Source organism: Ranitomeya variabilis, chromosome 4, assembly GCF_051348905.1.
Source record: "Ranitomeya variabilis isolate aRanVar5 chromosome 4, aRanVar5.hap1, whole genome shotgun sequence".
Taxonomy (NCBI): Eukaryota; Metazoa; Chordata; class Amphibia; order Anura; family Dendrobatidae; genus Ranitomeya; species Ranitomeya variabilis.
In genome coordinates, this window is record NC_135235.1 from 56,335,449 (window position 1) to 56,351,651 (window position 16,203).

Sequence of the window (16,203 nt, forward strand, 5' to 3'; positions counted from 1 at the left end):
TAACAGTGATGTCGACTTCCCCTAAGGATCAAGGGGAGAAATACACATTGTTCTCTTCCTATTCAGATTCTGTGGGAGGGACAGTGGATAACAAGTTCTGCTATGATAGATTCTGGAGCAGGTGGAAATTTCATGGATTCTTCTTTTGCCAGGGAACATGGTATTAAGACACAGCTAAGAGCCTCACCAGTCACCATGGAAACGGTGGATGGTTCTCCGTTAGTTTCTGGGCCAGTAGACCGGGAGACGGTGCTTCTGAAGTGTAAGATGGAACCAGACCATCTGGAAACCCTATCATTTATGCTAATATCTTCTCCTCATTTTCCTGTAATTTTAGGAATTCCCTGGTTACGGTCACAGAATCCAAACATCAATTGGGAAACTAAGGAGATATCCTTCCTTCCGAAGTGTAGCTCTACCATCAGTCCACAGGTAATGGCTCCAGTTACCCAGAATTTGGAGGAAACGAAACAGGTATCTACTCTCCCTCTGGTTTACCAGGAATTTTCAGACATTTGTGACAAGAGGAAGGCAGATCAACTCCCTCCACACAGACCATATGACTGCCCCATAGAGCTGCTTCCCGGGGCAGCAATTCCTTTCGGCCATGTTAACCCGTTGGCAGCTCCAGAATTAAAGACATTACGGGAGTATATAGACGAGAATTTAGCCAAGGGGTTTATCCGACCATCTTCTTCACCAGCGGGCGCTCCCATATTCTTTGTAAAGAAAAAAGATGGCACTCTAAGACCGTGTATTGACTATCGGGAGCTAAACAAGGTAACCATCCGTAACAGGTACCCGTTGCCGTTAATTCCTGAATTGTTGGAGAGAGTTCGCCAAGCTAAAATATTCACCAAATTAGATCTTCGCGGAGCATATAATTTACTCCGTATACGTCCCGGAGATGAATGGAAAACAGCTTTCAGATGTCGGTATGGACATTTTGAATATTTAGTGATGCCATTCGGACTCTGTAATGCTCCTGCTGCTTTCCAACACTTGGCCAACGATATTTTCAGGGATTTACTGGATCATTATGTAGTCATTTAGCTGGATGACATCTTGATTTTCTCTGATTCCCTACAGGAACACCAGGAACATGTCAAGACCATGCTCAGATGTTTGAGAGACAACCATCTGTATATCAAACTCGAAAAGTGTGAATTTCATTGCTCCAAAATTCAATTTTTAGGCTATGTTATTTCTCCCCAGGGATTGAATATGGAGTCCAGCAAGATCCAGGCGATCATAGATTGGCCGGTACCAGGAAACGTCAAAGAGGTACAAAGATTCATTGGCTTTGCTAACTTTTATAGATGTTTCATCCGGAATTTTTCGGAAATTGTCCGTCCCATCACTCTCCTCACTAAGAAGGGGAGGAAGTTTGTATGGTCTTCGCAAGCCCAGGAAGCCTTTGATCGCCTAAAGGTTTGTTTTACCACGGCTCCGATATTGACACACCCGGACCCTGCACTGCCTTTTGTCGTGGAGGTGGACGCTTCTGACTGTGCACTGGGAGCAATCCTCTCACAACGAACCGGAGATAAAGGTTTGCTGCACCCGTGTGCCTTCTTTTCTCGCAGGTTATCATCTGCTGAACTGAACTATGATATTGCAGATAAGGAACTTTTGGCAATCATTTCCGCTTTTAAGGAATGGAGACACCATTTGCAGGGAGCAACTCAACAGGTAGTGGTGCTCACAGACCACCGTAATCTGGAATTCCTCAAGTCCGCCAGATGTCTCTCTCCTCGACAAGCTAGGTGGAGTTTGTTCCTAAACCAGTTTGATTTTGTCATCTCGTACCGCCCAGGTTCACGTAATGGGAAAGCCGATGCACTATCCCGAATCCACACGATGGACTCCGTGCCTGGGACCCCGTCTAAGACCATCTTGTCGGATGCCAATTTCATAGGAGTGCTCCAGGACCGGGACCTGTGGGAGGAGATCAAGCTGGCCTATGATGGTGACGTATTTCTTGCTGCCCCACCTGACAATGTGAATCTTGTCTTACAGAATGGTGTATGGCTTAGAGATCGCTGTATTTATGTCCCTGAGGCTGTGAGACTTTGAATTCTCAAATTGGTCCATGACTCCGTATTGGCTGGTCATCGGGGGGTACAGAAGACGCAGGAATTTTTAAGCCATTTTTTCTGGTGGCCTACCTGTTTGAAGGATGTGAATGACTATGTCCGCTCTTGTGAGGTTTGTGCCCGGTACAAAGTTCCTCGTGTTTCACCTACGGGCCTTCTTAAGCCACTACCCATACCATCTCGTCCTTGGGGGTCTATTTCGATGGACTTTATTGTGGAGTTACCCACCTCCGGCAGTAAGAATACTATTCTGGTGGTAGTGGACCGTCTAACAAAGGCTGCTCATTTTATTCCTTGCAGTGGTCTTCCCTCAGCCACAGAGACAGTGGATCTGGTTATCCAGAATGTTTTTCGGCTGCATGGGGTACCAGATGAGATCATCTCTGACCGGGGAATACAATTTACCTCTAGGTTTTGGAAAGGATTTTGTTCTGCACTCCACATTAATGTTTGCTTGTCTTCTGCATACCATCCTCAGACCAATGGGCAAACCGAACGAACCAATCAAACCTTGGAGCAATATCTACGCTGTTACGTCAGTCATTTGCAGGATGATTGGCTGAAGCTTCTTCCGTTAGCGGAATTCTCGTATAAAAACTTACAGAGCAGTTCCACGAAGGTAACGCCTTTTTTCGCCAATTTGGGATATCATCCAAATATTTTGCCTAGGTCTCCGGTTGCTACTTCGGTACCAGCAGTTCAAGACAGAGTGGCAGTGTTGCAACGTAATCTTGAAGTTTTGAAAGACTCCCTGACCGCAGCACAGGAGCGTTACAAGAAGTCGGCTGATAGATTCCGGAAACCGGCACCCATGTATAAGGTAGGAGACTCGGTTTGGTTGTCTACCAAGAATCTAAAATTGGGTGTTCCTTCGCAGAAGCTGGGGCAGAAGTTCATCGGTCCATTCAAGATCACTGGGATTGTGAGCTCTGTTGCTTGTCGGCTGAAGCTGCCAAGAACTCTAAAGGTACACCCAGTATTTCATGTTTCTTTATTAAAACCAGTCTCTCTCAACACATTTCAGGGACGTATCGTACCTCCTCCACCAGTGTTGGTTGATGGCGAAGAACAATTTGTTGTACAGGACATTATCGATTCAAGACTTCATAGGAATCGATTTCAGTATCTGGTTAGATGGCAGGGTTATTCTCCTGAAAACGATTCTTGGGAACCAGTAAGTAACATCAATGCTCCCCTGAAGGTTGCTCAATTTCATCGTAGATACCCAGGCAAACCTGGTCCAGGATCGTCCTGAGGCCGTTTCTAGGGGGGGGAGTAATGTCAGTATTCCGGGTTTTCCAAGTTACCTTGTGAATGTTTTTGCCCCGGGTCAGGTGTCAGCCTCACTGCTGGAGTATTCTGCTTGGTTTCTCCATCAGCTCAGCTGCTTGCCTGCTGTACTTCTACCCGTGGCTTTGGACATTCTCTGCCTATGTAAGTTACGCTCTCAGTCTGTTGGCTTGGGAACTTAACCCTTGGTTCTCTCCTCCGGGTAAGAACTCTGTTTGGAACTGTGTTTGGGGCTTTGCTGCTGGACTTAGACTGTGTTTGCTACTTAATCCTTATTTACTCCCCCCGGTGGGAGCTACTGGAAATTACACCAGTATAATTCTTTATGTGAACTTGTTTCTGGACTTACCCGTGTTTATGCCACAACTGAGAAACTTATGAACTTGTTTCTGGACTTACCCGTGTTCATCCCACACCTGGGATTAACTTGTGAACTTGTTTCTGGACTTACCCATGTTCGTCCCACACCTGGGATTAACCTGAGGACTTGTTTCTGGACTTCCCTGTGTTTACTTCATACCCGGATTTGACTCTTTCTGCACCAGCTGAGTTTGGATCTGCACGTCACCCGTCTCACTCACCTTGCCAAGGACTTTGGCCTAAGAACTCTTCTGTTTTGCTGTATATGGCTAAGGGACTTGTTTCATTGCAAGTTATCAGTATATTGTTTGTGTGTTTTTGCTGTGTTACAAATACACTATTTTACACTAAAGAAACCCGTCTCTGTCTGTTCATTGCCCCATGCTACCAGAATCTTAAGAGTTCCTACAATAGTATTACAGGATGCTCCGCTATAATGACAGATACAGTATTTGCATTTAGCTGTAGGGTGGGCCCCAGACACCCCAGTAACCGACCCTGGTAACACCCCAGCTTCCCATCAGTTCTATACTTTGTGCCAGGGCTGAAAAAGCGGAATTACCATTAAAGGAGAAATTTAAATCTTCTCATTTTCCACGTTTTGGTGAAGATGTCTGTGAGTATGTTCACACATATTTTTTTTACGGAAATTTTCAAACAGATCTGCTTCAAAATTCACATCAGAGAGGATACAAAGAGTATTTGTTGGGGTTTTCATGTGGATTTTGGAGTGGATCCATTTTAAAATTCACGTTAAAAATCTTTGTGAATACACCCTCAAGAACTTACTTGGAAATGAAGAACTGCATCGCAGTCACACATCTTCACTGACAGCAGGTAGAAGAGGTCCATCAATTCACATTATCGTTCAGTAGACTCACTGTCCCCTGTAAAAATAGAAAACCTAGAGCGAAGAGATCGACTACCTTAAAAAAAAAACAACAAAGTCCATTGAAATGAAAAAGATGGAAAAACTTGCTGGAAAACATAAAGTTATCACCAAGAGATTTGGGTTTTTTTCAGGCCAGCTTCACAAAAGAGCCATGTAGCATTTACAAACATCTGACAAAATGAACGACAGGTGATTTCCCATAGAGGGATCCAGCAAGTTAGCTCATTTATTAAAGGGGTCAGAGTACATGCTTGCTCATGTCTTTCAAGAAAAATAACAATTAACCTTCTGCCATGCACACAATTGTTTGAAAACAGACACCAAAGGTTCTGGAGAAAGAGCATAAAGTTAATTAGCTTGTATGTAATATGGTAATTTTTATATTATCGTCCTCAGCAGCTGGTAGGCAGAGCTGTTTTGAAACATTAATCAAGCGCCAAATATATTCTGATTGTCTGATTGCACCTGTAAATTAAAAATGTTTCCCATGAGCATATTTATATCTGTATATACATGTAGGGAAATATGAGATGGAATTTACAACTATTTCAATCAGACACGGGGTGTTATTAAATTATTTACTCCTACCCAATGAAGAAGATCGTGGCTCACTGTAGAAAACATATGCATTGGTACAATAAGGTCACGGAAATCAGTTTCTAAGATTATTAACATGTCCACATAAGAAGTCAACGGGCGATAATATCCTTCAAAACTGTCACTCGTCCTGCACAAAACAAGCAATCCTATGGCTATGTTGACAGTAAACTTCAAAAAAGTTATGACTCGTGGAAGAAAGGGAGAAAAAAACTAAATCGCAGAAATAAAACGTTTGCAATGGTCGGGAAAGGGGTCATTTATACAAGATTCATCCTTGGTGAAAGTTCCTACACAGGCAGGGAACTTTCAAAAAATCTCTGTGCCCCCTTCTCTGTCACAACAAATAAACTAAGGCTGCCAGAACTTTGAGCAACAGCTTATGATAAAACATCCAACATCTATGCTGCTCAAGTGACCTAACCGCCTCAACCAATCACAGGCTGCAGCGGTCTAGCAGCTGGTGGAACAGTGACATCACTGCTTCCTGTTTCACATGGTCCATCCATGTGTATAAAAGACAGTGCTCTATGTACAATCCCTGGCTGCTCCGCACACCAAACAGGGTGCCCCCCATAGATCAGCACACTGCTCTCCTGAAATACTCTGTGCTGCTGTCACCCTGCTCCCTCCACCATATATCTCCCAGAATCCTTGCTACCTGCCATCCTTGGTGATTGTCTACTTGTCAGTATAAATTTGCAATCACCAACAAAATGGCTGCTGACTGGGTTCCTTAATATCATCCTCTCTTATCCCTTAGCAAACACCCAGAAGGGGAGGAGAGGGATCACACATGTCAGCAGACTCCGCCCATTTTTACTGCAGTGCAGTAATGTGAGCTAATTGTACACTAGGTTTTTGTCAAATTTCAGCAGCTGCTCCCCCTAGTGTTTAAAAGTGGAAATGTCAAACCTTTTCAAATTATTTTTCATATTTTACTAAATTATAAACAAATGATGATATTTTTTAAGAAAATGTATGTTAGGGCTAGCGGAACGCACCGAGTAAATAGACATGTTTTTATTGATATTGGTGCGTTCGCAGCCCGGGGTCCACCGTGCAGGAGTACCTGCTGCTAGCAAATGGCGGCACTATATGGCGGTATGGACTAACTCAGTTAATTCACCGAGTAGCCATGAAAGCAAAGCACTGTGCCCTGTTAGTCTTGACAGAGGCACAGGCTAACTGCCCAAACAGAGAGCAGTCAGTGGTCACGCATGAACACAAAACTCCTTGCCGGAAGTGCCAGCATTCTAGGGACTTTTTTCAGCCAGGTCCCTGAATACATACAAACACAAACTCCTCACCGGAGGTGCCGGCATTCTAGGGGCTTATTTCAGCCGGGTCCCTGAACACACTCTCACGTGACCACACTGGCGCAAAGCACATAACAAAGAACAATACTAGCGCATGGCCATGCGGCCATGCGAGCCTTAAATAGTTGCAACATGTACAGGACCTTACTAGAAGGACCAATGAGAGGCTGCCACAGAGCGTGAGCACCTACAGGACCTTCCTGAAGGACTAATGGCCTTAGCTGCAGTATCTGATCATGTGACCCTCGATCTCCACTGAGAGATCTTACTCTGGGCATGCTCAGAAAGAGAAAAGCGGGACTTAGTCCCAGAAGCGTCTGCTCGCCTCTGCCCAGCACTGACTTCAATGGCAGAAGCAGGAAAGGCAGCAGTAACTCTTTGTACAGAGTCAGACTGAGCGAGATGCTGGGACCGACGTCTCCGCTGAGCAGGCTCCACCGCGGCAGGAGAAGAATGGGAGACCGCAGCGGAGATGGCCCAAGATTCCCCCTGTGCAGAGGTGGGAACTCAACCCCTAACAATGTAGACATTAATTCTTTACATTTTTTTCAATTGCTGGAAAAAATGTTTTTGATGGCACCTTCCCTTTAAGGCTTTTGAGCATCTCAAGGAGAGGTTTAGCTCTGCTCCTGTTTTGATCGAGACAGATGAGACCAAGCCATTTCTGGTAGAGGTTGATGCCTCTTCAGTAGGGGTGGGGGCAGTTCTGTCCCAGGAGGGAGAGGATGGGGTGCATCCCTGTGCTTTCTTTTCTAAAAAATGTTTGGGGGACAGAGAGTTGCTGGCTATTAGGCTGGTTTCACATTTGCGTTTTTTGCCGCTACGTTTTAGCGCAAAAAAACGCATGCGTTTTTTTTCCTACATTTAACATTAAAAACGCATGCGGATTTTTTGGATGTGTTTTGCCGCGTTTGACGACGCATGCGTCGTTTCTATGCTTGCATTTGGTTGCAGAAATGCAACATGTAGTAACTTCTAGAGGCGTTTTTTTGCCGCATGCGTATTGCTGTCTATGTAAACGCATGCGTTTTTAAGCACATGCGTTTGGTTGCGTTTTAAACGCATGCGTTTCAATAGAAAAAAACAAGAATACACACTGATAAGCCACCCCCCACCATCAAGGTGATAAAGGGATCCAAACCCTAACCCTAACCCTACCCCTAACCCTACCCCTAACCCTAGGGATCCTAACCCTAACCCTAACCCTAGGGATCCTGTTGTGAATTCTGCTCTTGGGTTCCCTCCGGTGGTTGTTGGTAGTAATGCAGTTGTCCCTGGGTTGCAATCCTGGGCAGGTGTGTTATGATCCTTAGTGGTTGAGGATCACAAATTACTCCAGCTAAGTAACAAACATAGGACAAGCTCTAGGGAGGTGGCAAGCTGGACTGACCGCAAATCTGAACCTAACCAAACACACTAGAAGTAGCCGGTGAACGTGCCTGAATTCCTAGACGTCTCGAGCCAGCCTAAGGAACTAACTACCCCTAGAGAGAAAGAAAGACCTCTCTTGCCTCCAGAGAAATAATCCCCAAAGATATAGAAGCCCCCAACAAATAATAACGGTGAGGTAAGAGGAAGGCACATACACAGGGGTGAAAGCAGATTCAGCAAATGAGGCCCACTAATACTAGATAGCAGAAAATAGAAAAGGGAATCTATGCGGTCAGTAAAAAACCCTTACAAAATATCCACTCTGAGATTTCAAGAACCCCCACACCAACTAACGGTGTGGGGGGAGAAACTCAGTCCCCTAGAGCAACCAGCAAGCGAAGAAATCACATTTTAGCGAGCTGGACTAAAAACATAATGAACACTGATAATCAAAAAATGATCAAACAAAAACTTAGCTTGTCTTGGAGAGACTGGGAGCAAGGTAGACACACGGAATCTGAAGAGCACTGAATACATTGATAGCAGGCAAGGAACTGAGTATCCAGGTGGGCTAAATAGAAAACCAACCAAGGATAGCGAACCAGCTGATGAAGCCAACCTGCAGAAGGTTGTGACCACTAGAGGGAGCCCAGAAATAGAGTTCACAACAGTACCCCCCCCTTGAGGAGGGGTCACCGAACCCTCATCAAGACCTCCAGGGCGATCAGGACGAGCTGCGTGGAAGGCGCGAACCAAATCGGCCGCATGAACATCAGAGGCGACAACCCAGGAATTATCCTCCTGACCATAGCCCTTCCACTTAACCAGATACTGAAGTCTCCGTCTAGAGATACGAGAATCCAAAATCTTCTCCTCCACGTACTCCAATTCGCCCTCAACCAGCACCGGAGCAGGAGGCTCAACAGAAGGAACCACAGGTACCACATACCTCCGCAACAAAGACCTATGGAACACTTTATGGATGGCAAACGATGCCGGGAGATCCAAATGAAAAGACACCGGGTTAAGGATTTCCAAGATCTTATAAGGACCGATGAAGCGAGGCTTAAACTTAGGAGACGAGACCTTCATAGGAACATACCGAGAAGACAGCCACACCAAATCCCCAACACGAAGTCGGGGACCCACACCGCGGCGGCGGTTGGCAAAGCGCTGAGCCCTCTCCTGTGACAATTTCAGATTGTCCACCACATGGCTCCAAATCTGCTGCAACCTATCCACCACAGAATCCACCCCAGGACAGTCAGAAGATTCAACCTGACCTGAGGAAAAACGAGGATGGAAACCAGAATTGCAGAAAAAAGGCGAAACCAAGGTAGCAGAACTAGCCTGATTATTAAGGGCAAACTCGGCCAATGGCAAAAAAGTCACCCAATCATCCTGATCAGCAGAAACAAAACATCTCAAATAAGTCTCCAACGTCTGATTAGTTCGCTCGGTTTGGCCATTAGTCTGAGGATGGAAGGCCGACGAAAAAGACAAATCAATGCCCATCTTAGCACAAAAAGTTCGCCAAAACCTGGACACAAACTGGGATCCTCTATCAGACACAATATTTTCAGGAATGCCGTGCAAGCGAACCACATTCTGAAAAAATAGAGGAACCAAATCGGAGGAGGAAGGCAGCTTAGGCAAGGGCACCAAATGGACCATCTTGGAAAAAGCGATCACACACCACCCAGATGACAGACATTCTCTGAGATACTGGCAGATCCGAAATAAAATCCATGGAGATGTGCGTCCAAGGCCTTTTCGGGACAGGCAAAGGCAAAAGCAACCCACTGGCACGAGAACAGCAAGGCTTAGCCCGAGCACAAATCCCACAAGACTGCACAAAGGAACGAACATCCCGCGACAAGGAAGGCCACCAGAAGGACCTAGCCACCAAATCTCTGGTACCAAAAAATCCCAGGATGACCCGCCAACACCGAAGAATGAACCTCGGAAATAACTCTGCTGGTCCATCTATCCGGGACAAACAGTCTCTCTGGTGGACAACGGTCAGGTCTATCCGCCTGAAATTTCTGCAGCACTCGTCGCAAATCTGGAGAAATGGCAGACAAAATCACTCCCTCTCTAAGAATACCAGCCGGCTCAGAAACTCCCGGAGAGTCAGGCACAAAGCTCCTAGAAAGTGCATCAGCTTTCACGTTCTTCGAACCAGGCAGGTATGAGACCACGAAGTTGAAATGGGAGAAAAACAACGACCAACGAGCCTGTCTAGGATTAAGGCGCTTGGCCGACTCGAGGTAAATCAGATTTTTGTGATCAGTCAGGACCACCACACGATGTCTAGCTCCCTCGAGCCAATGACGCCACTCCTCAAATGCCCACTTCATAGCCAACAACTCCCGATTACCAACATCATAATTTCGCTCGGCAGGCAAAAACTTTCTTGAAAAGAAAGCACACGGCTTCATCACAGAGCCCTCAGAACTTCTCTGTGACAAAACAGCCCCTGCTCCAATCTCGGAAGCATCAACTTCGACCTGAAAGGAGAGAGAGACATTTGGCTGACATAAGACTGGAGCTGAAGAAAACCGGTGCTTAAGCTCCCGAAAGGCCTCCACGGCCGCAGGAGACCAATTAGTCACATCAGAGCCCTTCCTGGTCAAATCCGTCAAAGGTTTAACCACGCTAGAAAAATTAGCGATGAAACGACGGTAAAAATTAGCAAAACCCAAGAACTTCTGAAGACTCTTAACAGACGTGAGCTGAGTCCAGTCATGAATAGCCTGGACCTTGACTGGGTCCATCTCCACAGCAGAAGGAGAAAAAATAAAACCCAAAAAGGAGACCTTCTGTACTCCGAAGAGGCATTTTGAGCCCTTCACAAATAAAGCATTGGCACGCAAGACCTGAAACACCATTCTGACCTGCTTCACATGGGACTCCCAATCATCAGAAAAGACCAAAATGTCATCCAGATAAACAATCATAAATTTATCCAGATATTCACGGAAAATGTCATGCATGAAGGACTGAAACACAGAAGGAGCATTAGAGAGTCCAAAAGGCATCACCAAGTACTCAAAATGGCCTTCGGGCGTATCAAATGCTGTTTTCCATTCATCTCCCTGCTTAATGCGCACAAGATTATACGCACCACGGAGATCTATCTTGGTGAACCAACTGGCACCCTTAATCCGAGCAAACAAATCAGATAATAGTGGCAAAGGATACTGAAATTTGACTGTAATTTTATTCAGAAGGCGATAATCTATACACGGTCTCAAAGAACCGTCCTTCTTGGCCACAACAAAGAATCCTGCACCAAGAGGGGAAGAGGATGGGCGAATATGTCCCTTCTCCAAAGACTCCTTTATATAACTCCGCATCGCGGCATGCTCTGGTATAGACAAATTAAAAAGTCGTCCCTTAGGGAATTTACTACCAGGAATTAAATTTATAGCACAGTCACAATCCCTATGAGGGGGCAGGGCACTGGACCTGGGCTCATCAAATACATCCTGGTAGTCAGACAAAAACTCAGGGACCTCAGAAGGAGTGGAAGAAGCAATAGACACCAATGGAGTATCGCCATGAATTCCCTGACAACCCCAACTAGACACAGACATAGCTTTCCAATCTAAAACTGGATTATGAGCCTGCAACCATGGCAGACCCAAAACGACAACATCATGTAAATTATGTAGAACAAGAAAGCGAGTCACCTCCTGATGAACGGGAGTCATGCACATGGTCATTTGCGTCCAATACTGAGGTTTATTCTCAGCCAATGGCGTAGCATCAATTGCCCTCAGAGGAATAGGAAATTCCAAAGGCTCCAGGACAAAACCACAGTGCCTGGCAAATGACAAATCCATCAGATTCAGGGCAGCACCCGAATCCACAAAGGCCATAACCGAGTAGGACAACAAAGAACAAATCAAAGTAACAGACAAAATAAACTTAGGCTGTATAGTACCAATGGTGACAGGTTTAGCGACCTTTTTTAAGCGTTTAGAGCATGCTGAGATAACATGAGCAGAATCACCACAGTAAAAGCACAACCCATTTTGACGTCTATGACTTTGTCGCTCAATTCTGGTCAGAGTTCGATCACATTGCATAGACTCAGGTCTCTGTTCAGAAAATACCGCCAAAGGATGAGCAGATCTGCGCTCCTGCAAACGCCGATCAACCTGAATGGCTAAAGCCATAGAATCACTCAGACTTGTAGGGGTGGGGAACCCCACCATAACATCCTTATTGGCTTCAGAAAGACCTTCTCTGAAATTTGCAGCCAGGGCACACTCATTCCATTGAGTAAGCACTGACCATTTCCGAAATTTTTGACAATACACCTCTGCTTCATCCTGCCCTTGAGAAAGGGCCAGCAACGCTTTTTCTGCCTGATTCTCAAGATTAGGCTCCTCATAAAGCAGTCCAAGAGCCAGAAAAAACGCATCCACATTAAGCAATGCAGGATCTCCTGGCACCAGAGAGAAGGCCCAATCCTGAGGGTCGCCACGTAACAAGGAGATAACAATCTTTACTTGCCGAGCGGAATCACCAGAGGAACGAGGTCTCAGAGATAGAAATAACTTACAATTATTCTTAAAATTCTGAAACCTAGATCTATCTCCAGAAAACAACTCAGGAATGGGTATCTTTGGTTCTGACATAGGGCTATGAATAACAAAATCCTGAATACTTTGCACCCGTGCAGCAAGATGATCCACACTAGAAGTCAGAGTCTGAACATCCATGTCTGCAGCTGAGCTCAAAACCACCCAGAGTTCAAGGGGAAGAAAGAAGCTAAACAGACTGCAGCAAAGGAAAAGCGGGAGGAGGAAAAAAAAAATGTATTCAGGTCTTCTTTTTATCCCACTTCTGCGATGCATTAAACACTTTTTGGCCTGCTATACTGTTATGATCCTTAGTGGTTGAGGATCTCAAATTACTCCAGCTAAGTAACAAACATTGGACAAGCTCTAGGGAGGTGGCAAGCTGGACTGACCGCAAATCTGAACTGTTGTGAAATTGGATTTTGGGCTCCCCCGGTGGCCACTGGTGGAATTGAACTGGTGTGCATCATCCTCTCTGTTCACCTGTTTCCATCAGGATGTGGGAGTCGCTATTTAGCCTTGCTCCTCTGTCACTTCCATGCCGGTCAACATTGTAATCAGAAGCCTTTCTGTGCATGTTCCTGCTGCTAGACAACTCCCAGCTAAGTTGGACTTAGTCCTTGTTTGTTTTTGCATTTTGTTCCAGTTCACAGCTGTAGTTTCGTTTCTGTGTCTGGAAAGCTCTTGTGATCTGAAATTGCCACTCTGATGTTATGAGTTAATACTAGAGTCTTAAAGTAATTTCAGGATGGTATTTTGATAGGGTTTTCAGCTGACCATGAAAGTGCCCTTTCTGTCTTCCTGCTATCTAGTAAGCGGACCTCAATTTTGCTAAACCTATTTTCATACTACGTTTGTCATTTCATCTAAAATCACCGCCAATATTTGTGGGGGCCTCTGTCTGCCTTTCGGGGAAATTTCTCTAGAGGTGAGCCAGGACTATATTTTCCTCTGCCAGGATTAGTTAGTCCTCCGGCCGGCGCTGGGCGTCTAGGGATAAAACGCAGGCTACGCTACCCGGCTACTGTTAGTTGTGCGGCAGGTTTAGTTCATGGTCAGTTTAGTTTCCATCCTTCCAAGAGCTAGTTCGTATGTTTGCTGGGCTATGTTCTCTTGCCATTGAGAACCATAACAGTTTGACCGGCCATAAAGGGTTAAATTAATTGACAGAGAAAGGAGAGAAAAGAGAAGTCTGCTGAAGATTTTTTTTTTTTTTTCTCAGTTCTGAGTGTGCTTGTAATTGAATCTCTTGCAAGTCTGCCTATATTGCAGCCTTTCTCTCTCTCTCTCCTTCTAATCCTGGAATGGCTCTGTGTTCACCTGTTTAAAATGGATATTCAGAGTTTAGCTGCAGGTTTGAATAATCTCACCACGAAAGTTCAAAACTTACAAGATTTTGTTGTTCATGTTCCTATATCTGAACCTAGAATTCCTTTGCCTGAATTTTTCTCAGGGAATAGATCTTGCTTTCAAAATTTCAAAAATAATTGCAAGTTGTTTTTGTCCCTGAAATCTCGCTCTGCTGGAGATCCTGCTCAGTAGGTCAGGATTGTGATTTCTTTGCTCCGGGGCGACCCTCAGGATTGGGCTTTTGCATTGGCTCCAGGGGATCCTGCGTTGCTCAATGTGGATGCGTTTTTTCTGGCCTTGGGGTTGCTTTATGAGGAACCTCAGTTAGAACTTCAGGTGGAAAAGGCCTTGATGTCCCTATCTCAGGGGCAAGACGAAGCTGAAATATACTGCCAGAAATTCCGTAAATGGGCTGTGCTTACTCAGTGGAATGAGTGCGCCCTGGCGGCGAATTTCAGAGAGGGTCTCTCTGATGCCATTAAGGATGTTATGGTGGGGTTCCCTGTGCCTGCGGGTCTGAATGAGTCCATGACAATGGCTATCCAGATCGATAGGCGTCTGCGGGAGCGCAAACCTGTGCACCATTTGGCGGTGTCTACTGAGAAGACGCCAGAGAATATGCAATGTGATAGAATTCTGTCCAGAAGTGAACGGCAGAATTTTAGACGAAAAAATGGGTTGTGCTTCTATTGCGGTGATTCAACTCATGTTATATCAGCATGCTCTAAGCGTACTAAGAAGCTTGATAAGTCTGTTTCAATTGGCACTTTACAGTCTAAGTTTATTCTATCTGTGACCCTGATTTGTTCTTTATCATCTATTACCGCGGATGCCTATGTCGACTCTGGCGCCGCTTTGAGTCTTATGGATTGGTCCTTTGCCAAACGCTGTGGGTATGATTTGGAGCCTCTTGAAACTCCTATACCCCTGAAGGGGATTGACTCCACCCCATTGGCTAGCAATAAACCACAATACTGGACACAAGTAACTATGCGGATTAATCCGGATCACCAGGAGATTATTCGCTTTCTTGTGCTGTATAACCTACATGATGTGTTGGTGCTTGGATTGCCATGGCTGCAATCTCATAACCCAGTCCTTGACTGGAAAGCTATGTCTGTGTTAAGCTGGGGATGTAAGGGGACGCATGGGGACGTACCTGTGGTTTCCATTTCATCATCTATTCCCTCTGAGATTCCTGAATTCTTGACTGAATATCGTGACGTTTTTGAAGAACCTAAGCTTGGTTCATTACCTCCGCACCGGGAGTGCGATTGTGCCATAGATTTGATTCCGGGTAGTAAATACCCTAAGGGTCGTTTATTTAATCTGTCTGTGCCTGAACATGCTGCTATGCGAGAATATATAAAGGAGTCCTTGGAAAAGGGACATATTCGTCCTTCGTCATCTCCCTTAGGAGCCGGTTTTTCCTTTGTGGCTAAGAAAGATGGCTCTTTGAGGCCGTGCATTGATTATCAGCTTTTGAATAAAATCACGGTTAAATATCAATATCCGTTGCCACTGCTGACTGATTTGTTTGCTCGCATAAAGGGGGCCAAGTGGTTCTCTAAGATAGATCTTCGTGGGGCGTATAATTTGGTGCGAATTAAGCAGGGGGATGAGTGGAAAACCGCATTTAATACGCCCGAGGGCCACTTTGAGTATTTGGTGATGCCTTTTGGTCTTTCAAATGCCCCTTCAGTCTTTCAGTCCTTTATGCATGACATTTTCCGTGATTATTTGGATAAATTTATGATTGTGTATCTGGATGATATTTTGATTTTTTCAGATGACTGGGACTCTCATGTCCAGCAGGTCAGGAGGGTTTTTCAGGTTTTGCGGTCTAATTCCTTGTGTGTGAAGGGTTCTAAGTGCGTTTTTGGGGTTCAAAAGATTTCCTTTTTGGGATATATTTTTTCCCCCTCTTCCATCGAGATGGATCCTGTCAAGGTTCAGGCTATTTGTGATTGGACGCAACCCTCTTCTCTTAAGAGTCTTCAGAAATTTTTGGGCTTTGCTAACTTTTATTGTCGATTTATTGCTGGTTTTTCTGATGTTGTTAAACCATTGACTGATTTGACTAAGAAGGGTGCTGATGTTGCTGATTGGTCCCCTGCTGCTGTGGAGGCCTTTCGGGAGCTTAAGCGCCGCTTTTCTTCCGCCCCTGTGTTGCGTCAGCCTGATGTTGCTCTTCCTTTTCAGGTTGAGGTCGACGCTTCTGAAATCGGAGCTGGGGCGGTTTTGTCGCAGAGAAGTTCCGATTGCTCCGTGATGAGACCTTGTGCTTTTTTCTCGCGTAAATTTTCGCCCGCCGAGCGGAATTATGATGTTGGGAA